Genomic DNA, 24,177 nt, shown 5'->3' on the forward strand with positions numbered 1-24,177 from the left:
TGAATTTTATGAGAACAGGACTTGGTATCAGGCCCTGCTCGGAGGTAGAGCCAGGTCTGGAGTAATAATGCTCCCATTGAAAAGTGGCCAGACCATTTAAAACTACAGGTGTTTGCAAATAAATATGAGAAATTATTTCCAAGAGCGGTGCCTCCACTGTATTTATTACAAAGCACCTAGTTCCCAAAAGAGATAGAGTAGGGGCCATGCTAGGGGTGCAGCATGTTCTCAGACATCAGCCGCACAAGATGATGTTAAAAGAGTAAAGCTGTAAGGTCAAAAAAGCTATTTGGGGTGCCAAAATGTCTGGTCTCATGAGGAAGCCACCATATTAACAGGCGAGGTTGACCTCATTGTTCGCACTAGCTCCCGATTGGGACCTCTCAGGGGTATGAACATCACAAATTGTCCAAAGTTGTCGTGACCAATAAGGATAATACATTATTGAAACAATTTACCTGAGAATAATGAACTAATCACATCTCAGTGTTTTCTGCTGACTGTGTAGGGGGGAGTTCCCAGACATGGCCCGCACCCCAGCCCCCCATTTTGAGGTACCAGGAACATACTCGCCAAGGTATGTGACGTATGAGGAACAAATGAACCAACAGAGAGCAGCTCTAGGCCTCTGCCCGGTGCCCATCAGAAGAGCAATACCTGTTGAAGTGCCTATAACCAGACAACCATGGGCAGCTCGGTACCCGCTGAGACAACCGTACCAGCAGCTGACACGAAATTAAGACTACTTACAGACTGTCCCCGAAGAGACCCAAAGAGCCTTAATGGAAGGCAAATGGTGACGACATAAGAGCCCGGACAGACATACAGATGAACATAAACGACAATCGAAAGGATGACACGCAAGACGAAAAGTTATGAATAATGGTGTGACAGACTTAAAAGAAGAAACAACGTTGCAGCACAAAGAACGTAACCATGAAGGAAGGATGAAAATACGCAACTGACTAAATGCATGTAAATAGGCTTGGAACGGACGAAGCCAAGGAAACGGTACTGCTTGCAATGCTTAGTAGAAGAATAGAGCGGCAAGCGCCAATTATATATCTACCTCAGTGAAGTACATTATACAAGTGCAGCTCCATTTTCTAAAAGTAGAATTAAGCCCAGGCTGCAAGGGGCTAACAAGGCCAAGATTCATATTCCAGCTAAAACCAAAGGAAAGAGCGGAATCGAAACTCAGTAAGAAGCAGCTCATGCCCGGGAATTCGAGGTCAACCTAAGGAAGGGAGGAGAGCGGCAACCTCGAAGAATCGAAACTTCAGAGCATACCAGCCAGTCAGTGAAGGTCGAGATAAGGAGGCCCCAGGCAGGTGGCGAGGCTAAGGAAGAATAAAATACACGAAAAGAAGGAAAATGAAGCAGATTCACGGTGAACAGACACGTGACCATCCAAGGGCGAAGAGGTACCAACGTCTGATGTCACCCAGAACCCGAGGATGGCATAACTTTTCCTGATAAGAAGCTATAGTTTTGAGGCCATCCTCAGCCAACTAATTGACACATAGCCCTAAAGTACTGATTGATGGAAGGGAGGCAGGGTGAATCTTGGGGCACTCCGCATCTGGGTGTCCCTTCTGCATGCTGCTAATTAAAGTGGAGATTTATGTCTAGGGGTGTAACCTACCCAATCACAATGGACCAAATAATCTAGGGCCCTATATCTAGTAGAACCAATTAGACGTCGTACTTGTAGTGATGTTTATCAGGAGTGATGTTGACGTGGACCGCTTGCTCACTGTTCTTAGAGAGGCAACAGTTTCACCTCACTGATGATGCCCAACAAGGCTGAAACACGCGTATGGGGTTACTGATGGTACTCTTGTTCAAAGGAGAATTACCTAGCATTTTGGCGCTGGACTGCCCCTGGGCAGGACAAAGGCTATTATGCGGGGAAATTTCTTCTCTGTGAAAGGGACAGTGAGCTAAAGACTTGGTAAAGTCTCTCCGAGGGGATATTCACCCAAGAACAGGTCATTGGGCTGTGTTTGTGCTGTAGAGTGATTCCCAGACCCCCTTTGTTTTGCATGAATTAACTTTGGGTTTCACCCTAAGTTAAAGGGGCGATCCAGACGTGGACCCCTTGCTCACTGTTCTTAGAGAGGCAACAGTTTCACCTCACTGATGATGCCCAACAAGGCTGAAATACGTGTATGGGGTTACTGATGGTACTCTTGTTCAAAGGAGAATTGCCTAGCATTTCGGCGCTGGACTGCCCCAGGGCAGGACAAAGGCTGATATGGGGGGACATTTCTTCTCTGTGAAAGGGACAGTGAGCTAAAGACTTGGTAAAGTCTCTCCGAGGGGATATTCACCCAAGAACAGGTCATTGGGCTGTGTTTGTGCTGCAGAGTGATTCCCAGACCCCCTTTGTTTTGCATGAATTAACTTTGGGTTTCACCCATAGTTAACAGGGCGATCCAGACGTGGACCCCTTGCTCACTGTTCTTAGAGAGACAACAGTTTCACCTCACTGATGATGCCCAACAAGGCTTAAACACGTGTATGGGGTAACTGATGGTACTCTTGTTCAAAGGAGAATTGCCTTGCATTTCGGCGCTGGAATGCCCCTGGGCAGGACAAAGGCTGATATGCGGGGACATTTCTTCTCTGTGAAAGGGACAGTGAGCTAAAGACTTGGTAGAGTCTCTCCCAGGGGTTATTCACGCAAGAACAGGTCATTGGGCTGTGTTCGTGCTGGTAGAGAGATTCCCAGAACCCCCTTTGTTTTGCATGAATTAACTTTGGGTTTCACCCTAAGTTAACAGGGCGATCCAGACGTGGACCCCTTGCTCACTGTTCTTAGAGAGACAACTGTTTCACCTCACTGATGATGTCCAACATGGCTGAAACACGTGTATTACTGATGGTACTCTTGTACAAAGGAGAATTGCCTAGCATTTCGGCGTTGGACTGCCCCTGGGCAGGACAAAGGCTGATATGCGGGGACATTTCTTCTCTGTGAAAGGGACAGTGAGCTAAAGACTTGGTAGAGTCTCTCCCATGGGTTATTCACCCAAGAACAGGTCATTTGGCTGTGTTCGTGCTGGTAGAGAGATTCCCAGACCCACCTTTGTTTTATATATAGATATAGCACCTATACTTAAGTTAACTTTTCCAACCAATAGAATTGCATGACAAACTTATGAGTGGTACATGTCAATGATGACGAATTTTGGGTATAACTGTTACTGTTTGAATGAAGATTGTGGAGGATGAAGCGAGACAGGCGATCGCAGCACTGTTAATTTCTATTTGTTTCCCCGTTTTTTTGTACTTGTCATTAAATGGACTTCCCTTTGCCAAACCATTGACTTGTCCTTATTGATTTGTGTTGGAATAAGAGAATCCTGCACCCCATCCTCCTCAAGGTGCAGCTATCACGTCTTAAAAGTACTTGAGGGTGAGCTATGATCCCATGGGCCCGTCAGAGCTTTCTCCGCCCTCCTGTACAACTGCACAATTAGCTTATCTTGAAATGGGTTGTATTTAAATATGCAGGAGGTTCCATGTGTTAATATCCCCGCAAAATAATGCGATACAAAAATATTGCCATATTTTTGCGGTGATATTGAAGCATGGACCCCGCGGGGGACACCCCCGCAGCCCCTGCATTATTTTTGAATGTGCGGGGGACACCCCCCCAACACCCGCTCCCACAAATTATCCCCACCGAAAATATCGGCTATGGCGTTCCAGACAAACATATATTCGGCAATATTTTTGGTGGGGATAATATTATCTGATACCATGCAGGACCAATGGGGACATGAACTATAGGTGATGTTTACATTTGTGTATAGGTGTTAGATAATATGGAATGTGGGATTATGTTTTATCTGAGGTATTTTGCTTATGCTAGTGTGTGGTTTTCCGCTATAAAAGATGTACCTTAGAATAGGTGTGTCGAGAGTGGTTTTCAGTTTTCAGTTCTGTGTGACTGACTGACTGTATTTGCATGTAATAAAAACGTTGTTTTCTTGCAAGCCGTGCACCTATTATTGATCCCCTTTGGAGCTATTTTTCATTCATCGTTGTTTGGGTACGCCCTACAGAATATGGTGACCCTGATATGATTCCAGATCCTCTGTGACGCTGGGGGCATCCCCACCACACATCCTGGGTTGCGGCACCCATATGCAGCGACAGTCTGTTTGCACACCCTGAAGAGGTCTAGAGGAGCCGTGTTACCAGATGGCAGGCCAGCCTGATCCTTGTAGCAGGGTGCTGGGGCCAGCTGTGCACGCGACTGGAGGGGGACACTGCCTTGGAGAAGCTCAGAAAATGCTTAGAGTGTGACTGTATTCTTGTGGGAAAACCATGAGTCACGTGGAAGTTGTGGTTTGGGTGTGTATGAGTGTGAGGAGAGGCCACATGGTGATATTATTTAATATTTGAGTAGTAGGAAGGTTGATCTCCCCCGCCACAGGGAAAGATAATTTCATAGTAATGTATTAGTGATAAAAGAGAAGCATTGATGTGGGATATCTCCTCAGAGCTGTAACTGAGATGGCAGTCCTGTAGAGAAAGGATCCAATCTCCCTCTGTCCTATATACAGGTGGCGTGAGGAGTATTGAATTTACTCATTTTTAGAGTAGGAGACAGAGGAAGGGTCTGCACCATTGTGTAAATAACTGTGTTTTTATGACCACCAATGGGAAAAAATTTACTTGGAAAGCATCTTTCTCCTGCTAGGATAAGACCCGCCCACCAGCTCCCAGAATCCATAAGAGGGCAGGGTCACGCGCACCTGCGCACGTGCACCAAGGAAGTGCCAGGAAGTGCCTGTTTGCCAGGTGGGGTGCGGGGGTGGGGGGCTGAGGGAAATCTATTGCGTCCTTTATTTCAACAGACGCGTGTGAAATGGTGAAGGAGAAGGAGGCTGCAGCCATTGGGCAGCGGGACGCAAGCAAGTGTCTCTCTCCTGGCCTTATTATAGCCTTTGAGAGCTCTAATCTCCTTCGGTGACGGACACACGAATCACAGAGGTATATAGCAGGAATACGACTTTCACACAGTTTGAATAGTAAAATGAGCAGCTATTCTAATTGGCTTGAACTAATTTAGCAATTAGTAAACAAAGTGCATGGCCAAAGAGATAAAGCAGCAAAGTCACAGAAATACTTTAGAAATTCAAGGTCAAGTGTGTTAATTGTTTATTAAGTTTCGCTTTACCCCTTACCCGAAGCGGGTAATCTGAACTGAGCACATATCCGTTGTTTGATGTCTGTCTGCAGAGTGTTCAACTTGATGTGCTGTGGAAAGTAGTAACGAGCGCTGGGATCACTAAATGAATTGGTAAACAGATTACAGATGCGCATGGCTCTCGTCACGTTCCACCAATCAGAATGCTAAACATCTATAAAGGGAAGGCGCATCGCGGGGGCTTTCCGTGCTGATTGTTTTCAGAGCAAGTTGAAGGAGAGCTGCCACGCGGTATGATTTGCTGAGTGTTGAAATACAATGTTAGATGCTAGGACAAATTGACTCATGTGAGTCATCTTGCTGCATTTTGGAGCGCGTAATTGTGGGGGCGTAACGTGTTGATTGTTGTTAGAACTAGTTAAAAAAAGAGCAGTCATGCTGTATGATCTGCTGAGAGTTGAAATACAAAGCTAGACGCTAGGATACATTGACTCGTGAGGAACCTTGCTGCATTTTGGTGCGACTAATTTTAAGATAGTACCTATCTACTGCCTTAAGACTCTTTGCTGAGCATCTTTATGTGATGTAGTGGAGAAAGTAGTAACGAGCTTTGGAGTTATTGAAAACTTTGCACAAACAAATGATAACTGCTCACTGCTCTTTCATACCCCGCCAATTAAAATGCATATTATCTATACAAAGAGAACATGAATAGCTGGGGTCAAGTGGTTGGGCCGATTGTGATGTTTGATGTCAGAACAAGTGTTTTAGGCTGTGAATGAAAGATAGCTGCCGCACTGAATAATACAAAATGAAATAAAGTACTGGCATTCAGTAGAAGTAGAGAAGAATACATACCTTTTTCCTATATTTCATTGCCTTGGCATGCATTGAATCTAAGATAAACATGCCAACGAATTGATCAGGGACAGCACAAGCTGGGTACATTAAGGTTGAAATAATAAATGAGTTGGGTTCCCGAAAAATCTTTCTCTATAAAATCATGAAAAGATCACCCTTGTGAATGGTGAACGGAAAGAGTGTACAGAAGGATGGCTGTTAGGGGTGAAAAACGCTCCATCATAGACAGAAAATTAGAAGCCTCAATTATAGGTATGAGAAAAAAAGTTATCTGTGCAAGGAAAGAAAGTGTCTTAGTCCCCATAGTCTTTACCACAAGAAGAAGCACAATTGCAAAGGCGCTAGCAATGCCCCTGCCACCCTCGCCAGTGCAAAAGGAAAACAATAAGTGTGAAATAGATTCCGAAGACTGTGTACTCCCACAAAGTACTGACCGTAGTACTGACAATGAAATGGTGAAATTAATAGAAAATCTGGAAGGAGGAAAAGGGGGTAGTGTAGAAGTGGACTCGGGCCAATCACAACTCTTGTTTGAAGATGAAGCAGAGGTTATATCTGAAACGGGCAAAGAACAGCAAGGGGAAGGGTCAATGAAGGAAGATGAACAAGACTGCCCGATGTCAGACACTCCACTTATATTCTCAAAAGGAATAATAACACAACTAGCAAAGAGGGGTGAAGGGACAGAAGGGCAACTAGAGTTGGAAGAGAAAGGGGGGCAAGAAAAAGGAAACACTGCTAGTATGGAAAGCAAGTTTATTCTGCACACTTTATTTAAAATTAAAGAATGGATACAACAGGAAATGACTCAACAAACAACCGGTCTTATAGCAATCTCAGACAAGATAATGAAGTTGGAAACTGTTGGTAAAAATGTGGAGGAAACGATATCGGTTGAAAAGAAGGATAATGGGAGTAGTGGAGATTAAGGTGAATCTAAAACGAGCAAGAAAGGGGAAAAGAAAAAATGGGGTAAAAGAGAGGAAAAGAAGGTGTTAACAGGGTTGGAAGATCAAGAAAAGGAAGTCATAGGACAGGTGGTGCGTAGGATAGAAAATCAAGAAGAAGAAACCATAAAGATAAATGGTGAAGAAGAGTTACGAGTTGTAATCTCCAAAAATGCAAGAAAAAGGGAGGAAAAAAACAAAGGGTCCTAAAACCACATAATTGAAGATGGGCAAGTCATCATCTCTTTAGTTTCTGAGGAATATAGGTAAGGGTTTAACTTCAGAGCAGGCAATAACAGAAAATGTGGAGGAGGGAGAGCAAAGGGACAGGTATGAGGAATCAGGTGTTGAACAAAGTATCAACAGGATTATAGGAACTCAGAGATTAGCCTAAAGGATGTTTTAAAACAGAAAAGAAAACAGTGAAAACAAATGAAGGAAGACCACTGTTTGAAATATTCAAACAAGTGGCACAAATCCCACAGAAACAACACATTTTGCAAATAACTCCTCAGAGAATAAGTGGGGATAGTATTTGGGAACTTAGAGAGGACAATGATAAACTAGAGGAATACAATTACCCCTAAGTTCGAGTGAAACAAATCAGTGAAGAATTTGGAAAGCAAAAAGGAGAGGTGGTTGGAAAAAAGGAAACAGAAACAATGACCTCAAAGGAAAATGTGAGGGACATAGTAAGGGAAATTTTGAAAGAAAAGAACTGGAGCAAAGAGAAAGATGGAAAATGAAGAGGAACAAAGGATGAAGTAGAAATAAGAATGGAGGAAGGAGAAGTTTTGAACCAGGAGGAGGAAGGGTTGAAGGGAATATGGAGAACCTGAAGGAAGTTAACCAAACAGAAAACGGGGGGATAGGGTATAGGGAAGGAGATGAAAAGGAGTAGGGGAACGGTTGGAAACTCACTCAACCTAAATACCCAGAGGTACCAGGTCTGATCCTTCAGTATCTGTTTGAAGAGGGAGGTCCCCATGCATTAAATCGGGGGACAATAATGGATGTATTCAAACTAATTCCAGAATTAAGACTAATTACATCTGCGGATAATCAAAATGTAGATTTTATTCACCGGTGGAGGAATGATTATGTAAGACGCGTAATATTCTCACCTCTGGTAAGGAACATCATTATGAGGGAAGTAGAAAGCCTCCATAAATTTGGTTATGATGTATGTCTCTGGGAAAAACCAAAAGAGGAAAATAGAAGAAAACCTGGAAGAAGGGGTAATGAGATAACATCAGAAAAGCAGCATGAACTCCTACTGAAAAAAAGGAACATTGAAAATGTAAACGTTTAGCAGAAGTCTTGGAAGACTCCATTGCTCAATTAAGAGCACTAAGTCAACCTCTTTAAACCTATTGGCATATTAAGGATCTTAAACTGGAACTCAAGGGGGAATAAACACTTGTTAGGCAACAGTAACATTTGTGCAGAACTAAAAACATTTGATGTATTATATATACAAGAAACTTGGTCTACAAAAAAATTGTCATGGGATGGGTTCCAGTCTAATTGTATACTTGCCACACAAGGTAATTTGGGCAGACCAGAAGGAAGTTTAACAACACTTGTTAAAGTAGGAAAGGGACTGCGGAAGTGTGATGAGTGCAATACATATGGGGAAATACTTGGAACGAGGTAGCAAATAACAAAGAGGAATGAAAAGAAAGTTCTGCTGATGATAAATGTCAATAGACCTTTGAGGCAAACTTGCAAGAAATTCTAGAAAAATTATATCAAAAACTGTATGAATGCTTCTCTAGGAACGAGGAAGTTGAAATTATACTAGCTGGGGATTTTAATTCAAGCTGCAATCTGGAAAGAATGGAAAGTATTGATTGTTTTCTATCAAACTACGCATGTGTAGAGGAATCAAAAAGAAAAAAAGTGGAAAGAGGTATGAGGTCAAATTGGGCAGCGAATTGGGGATTGAAATGTCTTGAGAATGAAATGTCTACATGGTCAGCCAGAGGTTCTAAGTCACAAATAGACTTTGTTTTTATGTCTATTAGAACCTTTGAAAGTATGAAAAGATTTCAAGTAAAAGAGACAAGTGTCAGTGACCGTGCTGTGCTATTGCTGGATCTAGAGTGGCAAAACAACATCAGCAATAGGGAGGACAGAAACTTGCAGAACTTATGTATTAACAACATTTGACACCTTTTAAGGTGGTTGGAAAAACAAATATGGAACTTTAATATGTGTATGTTAAACTAATTCAACGACATCATATTAGAAGAGAATGTGCTGAGAAGTTCAGTAAAGGTGTTCCCCGAATATCTGGAAACAATGGTTGGGGGTGCGGCGGGTAATAAGAAAAACCAGCTCACCCAAAACATGAAGCACAAACACAACCATAGTACTGAAATAAGGAGGAAAAATAATGAATTAAGAAGGGATATAAGGAACATCACAAAGAGTTTAGATACCTCCATGAATAAACAGGAAATAATAAGGAAATTAAAGCAAAAATACAAAAATTGGTTAAAGCATAAGAAGTTTAGAATAACCCAGAAGGGGAAAAGATGTTAGAGCTTACAAGGAAAAAAAAAACAGGGTCTTTTGGGTTTTCATTAACAAAAAAGAGGAAAGGAATTGGAGTAGCTTGACTAATCCAATAGCTGAGGATGTCTGGCTAAATTACATTGAAAAAAGAAGGGTGAGATACACACACAGGAAATAGAGAAATGGGACCTGAAGGTAACCACGCAACATATAGAAGCACAGGTTATGAGGGCAAATCCATCTAGGGCCCCTGGACTCAGCAAATTAACAAATAATGTTCTTAAAAAGTCCCTCAGCTATGGGCCAAAATTTTGTATGTACAATTCCGAGATAAAATAGAAACACAATCAATTCCGGAAATCTCGAAACGTTCATTTATGGTACCTATTTTTAAACGAGGTTCTCGAGAAGAACCTGCAAATTATAGAACGATCTGTATAATGGATGCAGACTCAAAAATCATTGCCTCTATGGTTCTTGAAAGAATCATGAGTGGGCTGAAGAAAACAATATCTTAGACTATCGACAAATAGGGTTCCGAAAACACATAGGCACAGACTGTGGAGGACTATTGATAAAGTGTTTGCAGAACAAGGCGTGGAAATTCAGGGATGCCCCAATTTATGTGGCTTCCATGGACCTTATTAAAGATTTTGATTGTGTGAATAGAAACATGCTATGGCAACTGTTGGATAGAAAGCGAATACCAAAGGGTCGGTTGAGTTTAATAATCTTTGCTCACAATGAATCTAGAATTCAAGTAAGACTAAATTCAGAAGGTCTTCTATCAAAAGAATGTAAAACAGACAAGGGAATTATGCAAGGCTATATCCCGGGCCCCACCCTATACAATCTGTATGTAGCAGGAGTGGGTAAAGCACTGCATGAAAATGCCTTTTTATCACTCAATATTGGGAACCTAAAAAAAAGCCCAGGATATGCAGATGATTTCCTTCTTATAGACACCACCCCAGTGGGACTCCAAAGACTCATAACTTCATTTGGAAAGTACATGTCAGGAATTGCGCTGAAAATTAACTCATCCAAAGCAGTGATAATCAAGGTATCAAAAGGAGAAACAAAGAACAGAAAGAGGAAGTTTGTTTGGAACTGTGAAAAAAATGAATTAGCAGTGAAAGAAAATGTCCAATTCCTGGGTTATCCTGTAATGGCAAAGTATAGTAAGATCTTTTTGGTAAATTACTTGAACTCAAAAGTAAAAGGAATGATATATCAAATGAAGAAGTTGGATAACAAATATGGAAAGTTTTCTCTGGATCCTTGCAGAGAATTTTATAGAAGTAAAGTACTCCCAACTATCATGTATGGGTTAGAATTTTGGGCATCAGAAATGGAATCGGTGTATAGAGCGGTTGAAAGTAGAATTTGGAGAGCCATTTTCTACTTTCTACCTAAGAGTATACCTTTTAAGGTAATCCGGTATGAAATGGGTTTGCAATCTTTGGTAAGTCTGAAACAGCGGAAAGAATTATGTCTGTTAAGCAAATGTGATTTTTCAAAAGAAGGAACACTGTACCAACAGCTGAGATTGAATGATACAGAGGGGTTCATTAAAACTTTAAGGCTTGAATGCAAAATAATTCTTGAAGACATAGGTATCTCAATGGAAGTGATGGAAACAAATCCAAACCTAGTTAAGAAAAAACCTAAGGTAATAGATTGGGGGAAAAACTTGCCTGGTAATCTGTAATTCAAGACTTTATGTAGATGTATTAACAGCAGGAAAAAGGGTTGTAGAACCAGAATCATACTTAAAGAAGTTTCCAAATAAGAACATGAACATTGGATTAAAGAGATTTAGAATTAATGTACTTCTAACAAATGAAATAAAATGCCTCAGAAAACAAAGTGGGACAGAAAATGGCATATGTAGATTCTGTAATGATAAGGAAGAGCCTGCAACATTACATCATTTAATGGTTGAATGCCCGGATTTGTCAATACAAAGAGAAATATATTTTGGAGAACTTATCCATAATGTCTGGCTATTGAGAGATCTCTGATGGCTAAAAATGCTACATGGGGGAATTAATGTTTATGAGACTACGAGTGTTAGCTTTTGTAAAAAATATGTATGTAAATTAGACTAAATGAAATGATGTGATGAATTAATGAATTTTACGGAAATTTTTTGTCTGAAAATGCATACTGCTGTAACAGAAGTGCAAGCTGATTTTTTTTTATCTAATACCAAAAAGAAAGAATGTAAAACAGTTTTTTCCTTTGGTTTTGTAAAAGTTTTTATAAACTAAATAACAAATAAAAAAAATAAAAAAATAACTTTTTATTTGATGATTTTGTTAATGGTTGTGTATATAGTAGTGCTTTAGTGTGGGACGATGGTTATTTAGTTGTGTTGATAGGGGTTGTGTTGTGGTGAGTGTGTGAATATAAGTATTGTTTGGGGAATTTTAAAAAAAGGCGCTGCTGGACCCGTGATCGGTACATTTATTGCTTTAGATGAGGTTGGACTGGAGAAAAGAGTATGAATACTCTGTCTGAGCATATGTGTGCAGCGCTGCAATGAGGAGAACATGTTGAAGTATCATTATGAATGGTTTCAGGGGACTGGCAGAATTTTTTAAACATATTGGCCCAACTAGGACATGCATGAAAAGGCAATTCTTGAATACTTTTACACGTATTAGGCATCTAAATATAAAGAAGAAAAAATAAAATGTAGGCATGGCATACTCCAACTACGGAAGATGTTAAAGGATTTTGAGAAATCCCTGATGACTACAAGGATTGAATAGACCCAGCACAAACACCCATCGTCACCCCTACCGCCCTGCCCCATTATGTGTGGTTTCCTTTACAGCCTGCTGCAGGATCCACCAACCCCCAGTATGTACCCCCATCAAGGCCTGGCAAGTAACACCAGCAGAGCGCAAAGATACAATACAGGACCGATTGATTATGGAAGTTGAGAATAGGGCGTGGAGAGAATTAGAAACTGCACTGAAGAAAACAGAGGAGGAGCTAGCGCGACAGATGCACGGGTGAAGGGAGAGTTAGAGCGCCGCCGTAGGCACAGACCAATGAAGATCGGAAGAGATTATTTTTAGAATTGACATCAAGACCATCAAGAATATTCAAGTGGCGACAGGTGAGGAACGCCTGAAATTAGGAGGAAATACAGAAAGTTTGCCGCAGGAAATAGCCTGATCCAATAGTGTTAATTATGACTTAGTAGGCTCTGACAGGAAAATAGAGGTCGCCGATGAGGAGTGGGTGGCGAATGAGGAACAGGGGGAAGATGGAGGAGTAGACAGAGGGCATGAACACCATAGGAACCGAGGCTTGGAACGTGTCAGGGCTGAATGGTTGTGGCAAAAGAGTAGAAGGGAGAAGAACATTCTAAGCTACAAAAATGGGGCACAGTTCCTGTTGTACAAGGGATAAGGGAGGGCACACTAAGTGCCCTGGCAGCGGACAAGTGGATATAGGCACTACAAAATCAGACAGTGGGGATTACATAAACTGTAGGGCACATGAAATATTTGTTTGCCACACTGTTGGGGGAACAGACGGACACAATATGAAAGAAGGCATGGTATCCAGGGGTGCAGATCAACAGTGATGATCACGATGGAGCATGATTTTAGAAAGGTTGAGCAAATGTATGGAAAGCTTTGAGGGTGGCATATCCAGATGCACTATATATTCAGGAGATGTGGCAAAGGAAAAAGAAGTAGTGTGGGACAAGAATATTACCATATTTTATCACATGTTACATAAGGGTCTCCCCTAAAAAGTGCAGAATGGTTTGAATAAAGTGTTTGGCATTGAGATGAAGGGAGGGGCCGAAAATTCAGGCAAACACGGTACATCATTGTAGTAGGAGACATGAGAAGGAAAAGGACATAGCCGAACAAGCACAATGGGCAGAGGCAAAACTGATGCAGAAGAAGTTAGATAAAATAAGAGTGGGATGAGCTAGGATTATGAATACTCCAGAAGGGCAGCCTGACCCGAGGCAGACGCAGGAATGGATCGAGGGGTATACAGACAACACAAGGGAAATTACAGTTTGCAGAGGAGGAGAGGAGGGATTCAGAGAAGTGGAGGAGTGGATTTGGAGGGCCCCACGTGCCCCCTTTGCTTTTCCTCATTGATGGCCCTGTTTTGCATTATATTGCTTTGTGTAATTCTGCATTCTTCCTTCCTCTAGGTTTACAGTTGTCGACTACTTTGTTCTTTTTTATACTGTTCTGTGTTCTGCTGTGCTCCACCCTCTGCTATGTTCTCTTTTTTTAATAAGTTTCAGATGCTATGGCAGTGAATACAATAGCATTTGAGAATAGAATAGCTTGAAATACTTTCCCGCAATGGTGGTGCATGAGTTTCTTCTAAGCAGATTTTGCACCAGGCGTTTGGAGGGAGGTGAGGAAAGAGTAGGTGCAAGGGGCTAAAGAGGAAGGTAACCTATCAGAGAGCTAGGGCAAATGTGTTTGATCTTGTCACTGTTATGCTGAAGCTTGTGTTATCTTCAAACAAAACACAGGGTCCAATTAATGTGTGCTAGGTATCTATTTGTATGTTGAACTGGCCCAGCAAATTAAAGCAAAGTGATGTAATTATGCGAAGGGATATTTTAGCATCATGACATCATGAAATGGGTGTTAAAGGATTTTTTTTCAAGTAAGGTCTGTCCAATAGAGGTGTCCCAATCTAGAATACTATATTAGCTTGAATATGCTCTACCGATCAGCTTATTTGACCCGCCCAAAATGTTATGTTGTATATAATGGGTGTTAGCAGCGGGCAGGGCTGAGAACTTTTCAACCAGTTCAGCTTGCTTTGCAGAGACTGCTTTGCAGGACTGTCTGAATCTTTCTCCCAAATGTTTTTCCTGCACAGTGTCTACTTTTCTGTGTAATCTTTGTCAGATTACTTATGTAAAGTAGTCTCACTTTACAGAGGCAACACATTTTACTGTACGAGATCTCATGAATGCATTTGTCTCCATTCCACTATACGCAGATTCCCAATATCGTACAGCGCTTACTTACTGTGGTCAAAGATTCCATTACCCAAGATTACCTCAGTGGTACTGTGAGTCCCAGAGTATCCTTATCAGAGTGTTACAAATGGATTCATGTGACATACAAGTACCAAGCACACTCATTCAATATGTAAATTAACTTTTCTTGTGCAGTCCCACAGAATAATGCAGAAAAGATTTAGTGACACTTTTGTCATTACTTGCAGAAAAAGGATACAAATTACAGTATTTCCAGAAATAGGTAGTATACCTACGGCAAATAATATCCTTGGCAGGAAGGAGAGTAATATCAGAGAGAGCAGCAGTGGTCCCAAACACACTCAAACAAATGCAACAGTTTCCTGGGCTATGAAATTATTGCAGGTCATGAGTTTTTCATTGCTCCAATTACACCAAGTCCTTGTTGCAATGGCTGAAAGCCCAGAAGGTTCAGGGAACGATCACCTGGACAGGTACATGATCACATGGTTTAAGGATCTCAAAATGCAATTAGCAATGCCCCAGCATTAGCAACACCCGATTATGCAAATTATTTTTTTCTGTTTTCACATTCTAATGGCCTAGTAATGGCAACTGTCCTTACGCAACCTACACACATGGGACACAACCCCCTGGCCTAATGCAGTGGACTTTTAGATCCAGTAATTCAGGATAATTTTCCATGTGAGCAAACTCTAGCAGCAGCAACTTTTGCAATTGAAAAGAGTTTGACAATCACCATGGCTGTGCAGTAACATTATATGAGGAACACACAATGTTTGCTATTCTAGAGAAGTCCAAATGAACCCTCACCAAACTGAGACCATCTGGCTATGAGGTTATATCGTCCAACTCTTCCATTCACATTGTTAGTTGTCAGACATTCAACCCAGCAACATTCATTGCATAACTCGTACAGCCAGGTGAGGAAGTGCACATATGTGTGACATATGAAGGACCTGGAGATGAGATCACAAAGGGCTGAGAGGATGCACTTGAGGAGGAGTAAGTGCTTTTCATTGATGAGTCATCGACAATTGATCAAGAGACAGGACAGAGACACACACTGGTGCAACAGTAGTGAGCCTAGTAGATGGGGAGTACGAAGTCATGATTAAAAGAGACTGCCTGCACACTATTCCACACAAGCAGCAGACTGCATAGTGCTCATAGAAGTGTTGAAAATGTGAATCGGTACCTCAGTTACCATGTATTCTGACTCAGCATATGTTACCTCCACTGTGCATTCAGGATTGTCCAGGAGAGGGTTTAAAAAATCAGATTGGGTACCTGTGTAGCATGCAGCATTCTTAGAAACATGAATTGATGCATTAACAGGTCCCTCAATAGTGGCTATGGTACAATGTATGGCCCACACGCATAATACAGACCCAACTTCTTGTGGTAATGACGTAAAAGACAAAGCAGTTGAAGAAGCAGCATAGCTAAAAGTGCCATAAATAAGGATTGACCTGACATAGTATTTCAGCAGGTACAGCTGCCAGCACCTTATAACACAACCCCTTAAAAAGATAATTGTACTACAGGGACGAGCGCCAAAACAAAAAAGAATTTGTGGGTTAAAAGAGGATGTTCACTTTCACCCGCAGACTTAATTTGGAGACAAAATATTACAGGTAAAGAAGTGATGCCTCACAAATTGCTTACAGTTGCCCTAGAGCAATTGCACTTTGCTACACGTAGGTCTAAGCAATATATTGCTGCAGATATCCAGGAGGACCAGTTTGTCGCCAATCTCTACGAGCATGTATATGATTTTGGAGCTAATTGTACCATCTGCCGTCTTTTCAGTACAGGCCACACCCTCAAAACATCAAGAGGAACACTGCCCCAGCCCTCAGGGCCCTTCTGAGATCTTCACATTGATTATATCGACATGAATAATAGGTGCAGTATCTATGATTATTGAATTGTTGTGGTATGCCCATTCTTTCATTTGCCCACCATGACACCAATTGGGCGGCCACATTTTTAGTATGAAAGGTATTTCCTCACTAAGGAATATGTGAGGTCCTGAAATCAGACCATGGGACACACTTTTTTAACAAACTCTTCAAAGAATTTACCTCCCAATTAGGAATAGAAGATACATTGTGTTCAGTTTACCTTCTGCAAGCCAACGGATTTGTGGAGTGTCTCAATTGTTTATAAAACAAAGATTGTCAAAACTGTGCCACTCCCTGGGTAAGAATTGGCTCCACTGTCTTCCCCTTGCTCTTTTTAGCCTCAGGAATCAGCCAGGTAAAGACCGCCACCTGACCCCTCACCATATAGTGACAGACAGGAGGCTGCACACACCACTCACACCTGCACACACAGCCTCCAATGCCGATATTCGAGGGGAGAAATTTGAGGGATATCTTAGTGACCTAACCAAATCCGTAAGAATCATATCTCAACCGATCGCACCATGTTCATAACAGCCTGCTGCAACAGATACCATTGACCCAACATCTCTGTAGCAACCTCAGCTCTACCCAAGAGATTAGGTGTTCATCCAATCATTTGTCCGAAAATTGAATGACAGGCTTTTTAATGGACCTTACAGGATCATTTATGCTACAGTGCATGCAATAAATGTTGATGGATTTAAGTACTGGATTCACCTCACAGATATCATGAAGGACACCAGCGCCGGCCCTCCTCCCTGGGACACTTTGGAGGCAATAGGAAAAGATGGGTTTAATTAGTCTGTTTTCTACATTTCTGGAATGAATGTGTCCCTTTGGACGAATAAATATTGACTATGTTTCACAGCCTCCAGGAATGGCACATCACACCGGGAATATGATGTTGTGTATTCCAGGCGTATGTTTTTCTTGCAAGCTGTGTATTTAGGAGTGGTGGTTTATCGATCGGTTTTTGGGTATGCCCTACAAGCTACAGTAGTGATGCTATTTTCTTACTAGAAATTAGCAGTGTTATTGGTACATGTGTTTGCATGGACATTTAAGGCTACCATGTCCTAAATCATTTTAATGTACAGTAGGGGCATGTTATTAATTGATAGTTCAAGTGAGCCTGCAATAGCTCTGTAGAAACCTATATATAATTTCCTAACCACAACCTACTTGTGACAGCGCTATGCACCAGTAATAAGAAAATGCCACCGCTATTAGTCTATATATATATTTTTTTTTTTATTTGAATTGTGAAGTTGCTCTACATGATTCCAGAGCCAAGATTGAAGCATGTGTTATGTGTCGATTTATGGTGATTGATGATTTGAACAAGAGGAACCATGGACTTTTTGTATTAAAGGAGGCTTGCACATTTCCAGGAGGCTGTACTGCAGCACACATCATGCACTTGCCTTCCCCCTTGAACATGTTTCTGTTAGAAGACTCTACTGTGCCCCCTGCACCAATACACTTATTACTGTAGATACATGTTATGTGGTTTCCAAGGTACAGAGTGCATAATATTACAATCATGCCTGACTAATTAGGATTCCTTTAAGGAAAGTCTGAGTCTTCATAGTGAATGCTTTGCATGAGTCTAACTCTGCCTCCGCCTTAGTGGCCTTTCTGTGGTCATTGAACTGCAGATAACACTTTCCATTTTATTAAAAACAAAATAATCAGTGAATGTCTCATGGAAGCAATCTCAACAGGATAAAACATCATGCAGCATGAATGCATGACAGACTCTCCCCAGCTCTATATCCTTTTCAGAGGTCCATTGTTTATGAATATACTGTAAATATATAATATACTGTAAATATATGTAAATATATATACCTAAATAATACACAATGGGCCTCATCACGAGTCTGGCGGTAACCCTTAAATCCGGTGGTAGCGCTGTTACCGCCGGATTTAAAGGTCTGCCAAATCAGGGCTTTGGCGTATTTCTCCCCAGCCCTGAGCTGGGGGGAAATCCACCGAAAATTTGCGCTCATACCGCCGGCGGGAAATCCGCCAGCAGTATGAGCACAAAATCTCCCCATTGAGCCCAATGGGGAATGGGGCATTCCCGAATGGGCTGTTGGGTATTTTGTGGATATTTGGGGCTTTGCAGTATTTTCTTATCGCCAAAATACCTTTAGCAATAATCACTCTCTGTATTCATTTTGGATCACACATAACAATAATACATTGCATTATTTCAGAATTCAGACCTATTTAGATAATGTGCGCGATCATTTGCGTGGTTGGTTTATTTGTGGCCCCAATATCCAACATCCCTTGTTTTTTTATCTAGATTGTTCTTGATCACTAGAGAGACCTCAGGCCTACATTTTAGGGATACCACATTTTCAGTGTTAGTGTTGTGTGCCACCATGGGCTATTGTGGTATTTTATTATATACGGTATGGAACTATGTCCAGAGAGTCTGTCTTCCCGTTGGCTCATATACCTCCAACAAGCTATGCTACAAACATTCACTCACAACTGTCCATACTGAATAGAATCATGCACACATCTGTTTTAAAATGACAATTGCACTGTTTAAAAATCTACCCACGTTTAAACCTTTTCCCATGCAAAATGAAAGAGAGAAATAATACACACTAGCTATCTGTTTTCAGATATTTTTGTATTATAGAAATTTCCTTTAAACACAGTTTAACCCTTTTTTACAGAAATAAATGAAATGGTACAACATTATTTGTGATAAAATGAACAGAGAACTGCGAGAATATATTCAATTGGTAACATTACATATACTGATAAGGGACTGGGACTCCCTCGAATACACTGACTGAACAGTTTCACACACTTTCGCACAGCTCCCACACTTCTGTAATTACCTTATCTGTTCAGCATGAGTTTTCTCCCACTATTCTCTTTCTGTATTTGGCTCCCTTGAAGATTAACCCCAGTGAAAACAAGCATCTGTCGTTCTCAAACCGGGGTTATTGCCTGGAATTCTCAGCTTTTGCAGCAGGAATGCTTCAGCCAGGAAACAGGTCCTTCTCCCAGCTCTGCCAGATCTCGATTGTTCTCCCACTCTCCTCAAGCTTCCCCAGCAAAACTCTAATCACAGCCTCTAGCATGATACTTGCTATGACGCTGCTCCAATCAGAATCAATCATGTCATCTCCTCCCTCACTACACAATGGCTCATTTCTACAGTAAAAATTTGTAACCAACTGATTTCCTGTTCCTTCGAGCTCTTTGCTTCCTGTAGTTATGTGGACAGAGCAGTAGAGAAAAAAAAATGAATGTGCGTTTAAAAGTTCACTTTCAGAGTAGGCCTAATTCTGCAGTGGAGACACATTTTTATTAGTGGGTTATGTTAAATGCAGTTTTATTAGTCAGGTTACTTATTAATAAGGTTATTTATTAATTTTCAAATGTGTCTCTTGCACCATAGGCATTTCAGGTGAAAAATAGTGTGCATTTTTGTATGTGCACATGTGTTTTTAACTGTAAAAATAGATTTGCATCTTATATGTAAAAATCGTTTTTGACTGAATAGCCTGTCTTTACTTATATGTCCATGTTACTCTGGCAACACATATAGCAATGCACCACACCCATGTGGTGGTGCTGCATCAAAAAAAAAAATTGCTACCTGTGCAGTAGTGCTGTACTCTGTGCTGTAACACGCCAAATATCCTCACAGGGCTCAATGAGGAATGGGGATTTCCAAATCCGCCAAACCCATGATCCGGCACTAAGAGCGCCGGTGGGTTTGGCGGTAGGGCAGATAGCACCAGCACGATTAACGCCGGCGTTACCGCCCAACCCGTGATGAGGCCCAATGTGTGAATCTCTGATTGATGAAAAGCAGATTTAGTCAAGCCCGACATGTGACTGAATCTCCTGATCTGATATGCAATCTTAAAATTCCACACTTCAACTTTACTAAGTTTATCAACTTCAGAAGGAGGAAAGGCTGAGTCCTTCTTACCTAGATTTAAACATGGGAACTATCGATTACACAAGGATCACTGCAGTTGTTGCATAATCTGCAGAGATATCTTACTGCAGAGTGTAATGTGCCATCCTTCTTGTATAACATTCACTGATGCACAACTCTGCATTTCCTCTTGTGAAATACACACCCAGACTCACCCTACCCGCCTCTTCCGCCTAACCTTTCTCGCTCTTCCTGAAGCCTTTTAAGTTATTTTGTCTATGTCTTATTCCCACAAGTCTGCCTGAAACTGTTCACATTTCTCCCGAACTTCCCTGATGGCGGATGGATCTTTAAGGAGAGTTGGCCAGAGTCGAGCTGGACAAACGTCTGTGGGAACCCACCTTCCTACCTTCCAGAAAGTTCATCCAGGCTTAATGGCATCCTGCATAAGCTCACAGACCTATTGTAGTTTAAATATACATAGACAGATAAAGCTGATAGCAACTACTGTCCAAGGAGGCAATGTGCTATAATGGATTAATGACATGTGTATGAAGAGTCGTATATTGCAGACCACACAGTATTCCAGATGTGAACAGCTTCCGAGTGCATTCAAAATCTGCAGCTCGCACGTGCAGATCGCTTTTTGACCTCCTCTCATCCATTCAGAATGTTTTGAGTGCAGTCAATAACTACTACTGTTGACTGCATTCTTTCTTTAAAAGAAGGCAGGGAAACAGCAATGCAAGTTGCAGGCAACATTTATTTCGGCAAGACACTACTTTGTTCAACAATAACTTTGTAGTGCCGTAACAATCTATTCAACACACCAATGTCTGGTCGTATTAAACACACTCTAGTGTTAAAACGTTTGTAATTGAACGGGTTAAAATTTAAATACAACACACTCAAACCGCTTTTCACTTGCTGACTCAGTTTGTCTGTTTAGTTACCATTAATGTAACATGTTTTGCTTCACCACGAAAACTTCAAAACGTGTGTTGCTACCGCCTTTGATGCATACGGTGACGTGCCGGGAGAATAGCACAGTGGCAATGTGCTCTCCTTGGAAGCAAGACAACATGGAGCAGCAGAGGTTCGATCCACGGTTCCGTGATAAGAAACCTCTGGGTATTAAGCGCATTATAAATAACCTATCATATCATAGCTTTGTAAAATGAGCTGTCGCCAAGTTATGATCCAAAGCAAAGGCTTCGTTAATGCTGCGTCAGGCGGATGGCTTTCTGTAGTCTGTAGAAAGCACTGAGTGCTGCATGGAAATGGACACATTTCTTCAACCTGAATCAGGCAATTTAAAAGCACTGATTGCACTAAATGATATGACGTGTCAGTACAAATGTGTTTCCTCAATGAAGCATGGCCGTTGATGTTTTTTTAAGATATTGTTGTAGGAAAAAGGAAGCTCATGCTGCAATGCAGACCACATTGTCAAAAAGAAGGAATAGGCTGCTCGGACAATTCAACCTACTACAAATAAAAAATGCCATTTTGAAAAATACATGACAAGTGATTTTATTGCCCGAATACATTTAGAAGCATTTGCTGCTGCACTGGGGAACGTCAAGAATGTGCACTGCCCTGTCCCAGATTATTTGACATCCTAGCTTTGTATTCAGGTATAAGGGCTTTTTCAATAGCTGGGAGGATAGCTCAGGGGCAATGCTCGCCTTGGTAGCAAGACTACGTAGGTCGTAGAATAACACAGGTTCGATCCCCGGCGTTTAGAAACCTCTGGTTATAAATAACCAATTACTCAAGAGACAACAACCTAGACGTTTTAAACCTGACTCATACAGAAAACAGCACCAAATTGGACAATTCAAACCTGAGCAGGTTAATGCTGTTTTGCTCATCAAGAAGAGTCTTGTCCTGACACGTTCTTGATGATTGCGAGTTTGCACACATTTTTGGAGGACTTCCAGTAAATTGTTTCATGCTTTTCGAATGCCAAACAGATTGCATTGGCTGTAACTTGGAACAATGCACCCTCCTACTGACTGGCTGAAGTCCACTAAACCATCTACAAAATGTCCTCCACGCTGTGATCATTTCTTGTTTCTTTATAGGTGTATAGGTGTATGGGTTGCTGCTGCTGAGCAACTGAAGGCTCATTTTCTGAAGGTGCTCTGCAACGATGGCTCTCACCAGAACATCAGAAGATCAAATCAAGATCGTGCAAACATTTTAAAATCAGAAATAAAAACGTATTTCCAATCAGATACTGGAAGCATAGTAAAAAACATATTAGTACACAAAGTTATTACAATTTTAAAGGTTTAGAAACCAGGCTTGTGGGATTTTTCAGAACAGAAAGGTTTTCGAGAGTGTATGACTTTGAAACTGTGCAAAGATGAGAAGCTTCCTGTTTTAATTTATTGTCCAGACCATTCATTTAGTGGATGGCATTTCTTGCTAGTTCTCGTTCGTGCTAAGAAGCATTGCCACATATTTTGGGCAAAGGTGTGGGCATATACTGAATTCGGTGAGAGCAACCAAACAGTGTTTCTGGAAGGTAAGTATCACGTGCCTGCAGAACCCGTTAGGTCATGGCCACTGCGTGCTTTGAGGGGGATGCCAGTGAAATATGCCCTGTGGTATTCGTTGAGTGTTAGGCTGGTGTGTGGCAGTGGTAGAGTCCACCTGCACGATGCTTGTGTGCATGAAGAGTGGGAATCACTTCATTGACATGTTTCTCTATTAAGAGCATTCACACCACTCTGAGGGCTCCATTCATGGAATTATCTGGACGAAAAACCGGGACTTTGCGTGTCAAACTGCACGTGAAATCCCGTTTGTCAATTCATGGAATCGAATGCGTGCACTTTGTGATACTTTGCGTGCACTTCGTGTTGGCTTGGCACGTCACTGCCAGAGACTGAGTGCCTTGCGCGAGACACCATGCAGTGCGTGTGCATGGCTTGCGCAGAGGGCAGGGGAGGGAGCGGAACACTGAAAAGGAGGAAGAACAAGGCAAAAAGTGGTTGTAACGAGGGACTGCCCGCAGGCCTTCCATTGCATGCCCACTATTACATGGAACAATACGGCATACAGACACTTTTGCATAGGACGGGTGTCGGATTTAGGGGTGACAGCACGCAGCCGTGGTTCCGATCTGACTTAGAGGTGCCCGTTGCAGTGCAGCGTGGTGCAGGAACGGTGTATGGGGTTTCGCACACAGACTTTCTGAGTTTTACCTGAGTTACGATGAATAGTACGCATTTTGTCGGGCCACCGGTAACAGTTACAGGGGACCCTGCGCAGGGACCCCGAGTTCCAGGCCTGCTTCCACTGTTTGAAGGAAGGGTGCATGTATTTGTACCCGCAGAGTATGCAAAGGTAGCAGTTCTGGCTGTTTTTGCTTTGCATGGGGTCATGGCAGGGGCTTTCTGGGCCTAACTTATACTAAAGTAATTTTGTTAACTTACTTTATAGATGTATGAATTTCGAAGTATGTAGACTAATTGTTTCTTACCTGAAATTTACTGCTCCCGAAGAAAGGATTGGAATCCCAAAACACGTTGTGTTCATTACTGTATGCAAACTATTGTTTATTACCCCTGTTTCTGTTCAGCACAAATAAACCCTGTCATTGTCCAGATATATTTAAAGATTCATTGGCTTCGTATCTATGCATTGATAGACATTACATGTTGACAGTTTCCTCAGCTCATATGGTGTGCAGAGCACGGGTGTGTGCAACAATTAGGAAGCTACTTCTTTCTTGATATACAGTATCCGTTTTCTCTGCCAGAACTGTAATTTCTCCCCGGCACCCAAACCAATTTGTAATCACTAATCAACATGCCTCCAGCATACTAACTTGCAAA

The sequence above is a fragment of the Ambystoma mexicanum genome, chromosome 3q, assembly GCF_040938575.1.
Source record: "Ambystoma mexicanum isolate Mex_15411 chromosome 3q, UKY_AmexF1_1, whole genome shotgun sequence".
Classification (NCBI taxonomy): Eukaryota; Metazoa; Chordata; class Amphibia; order Caudata; family Ambystomatidae; genus Ambystoma; species Ambystoma mexicanum.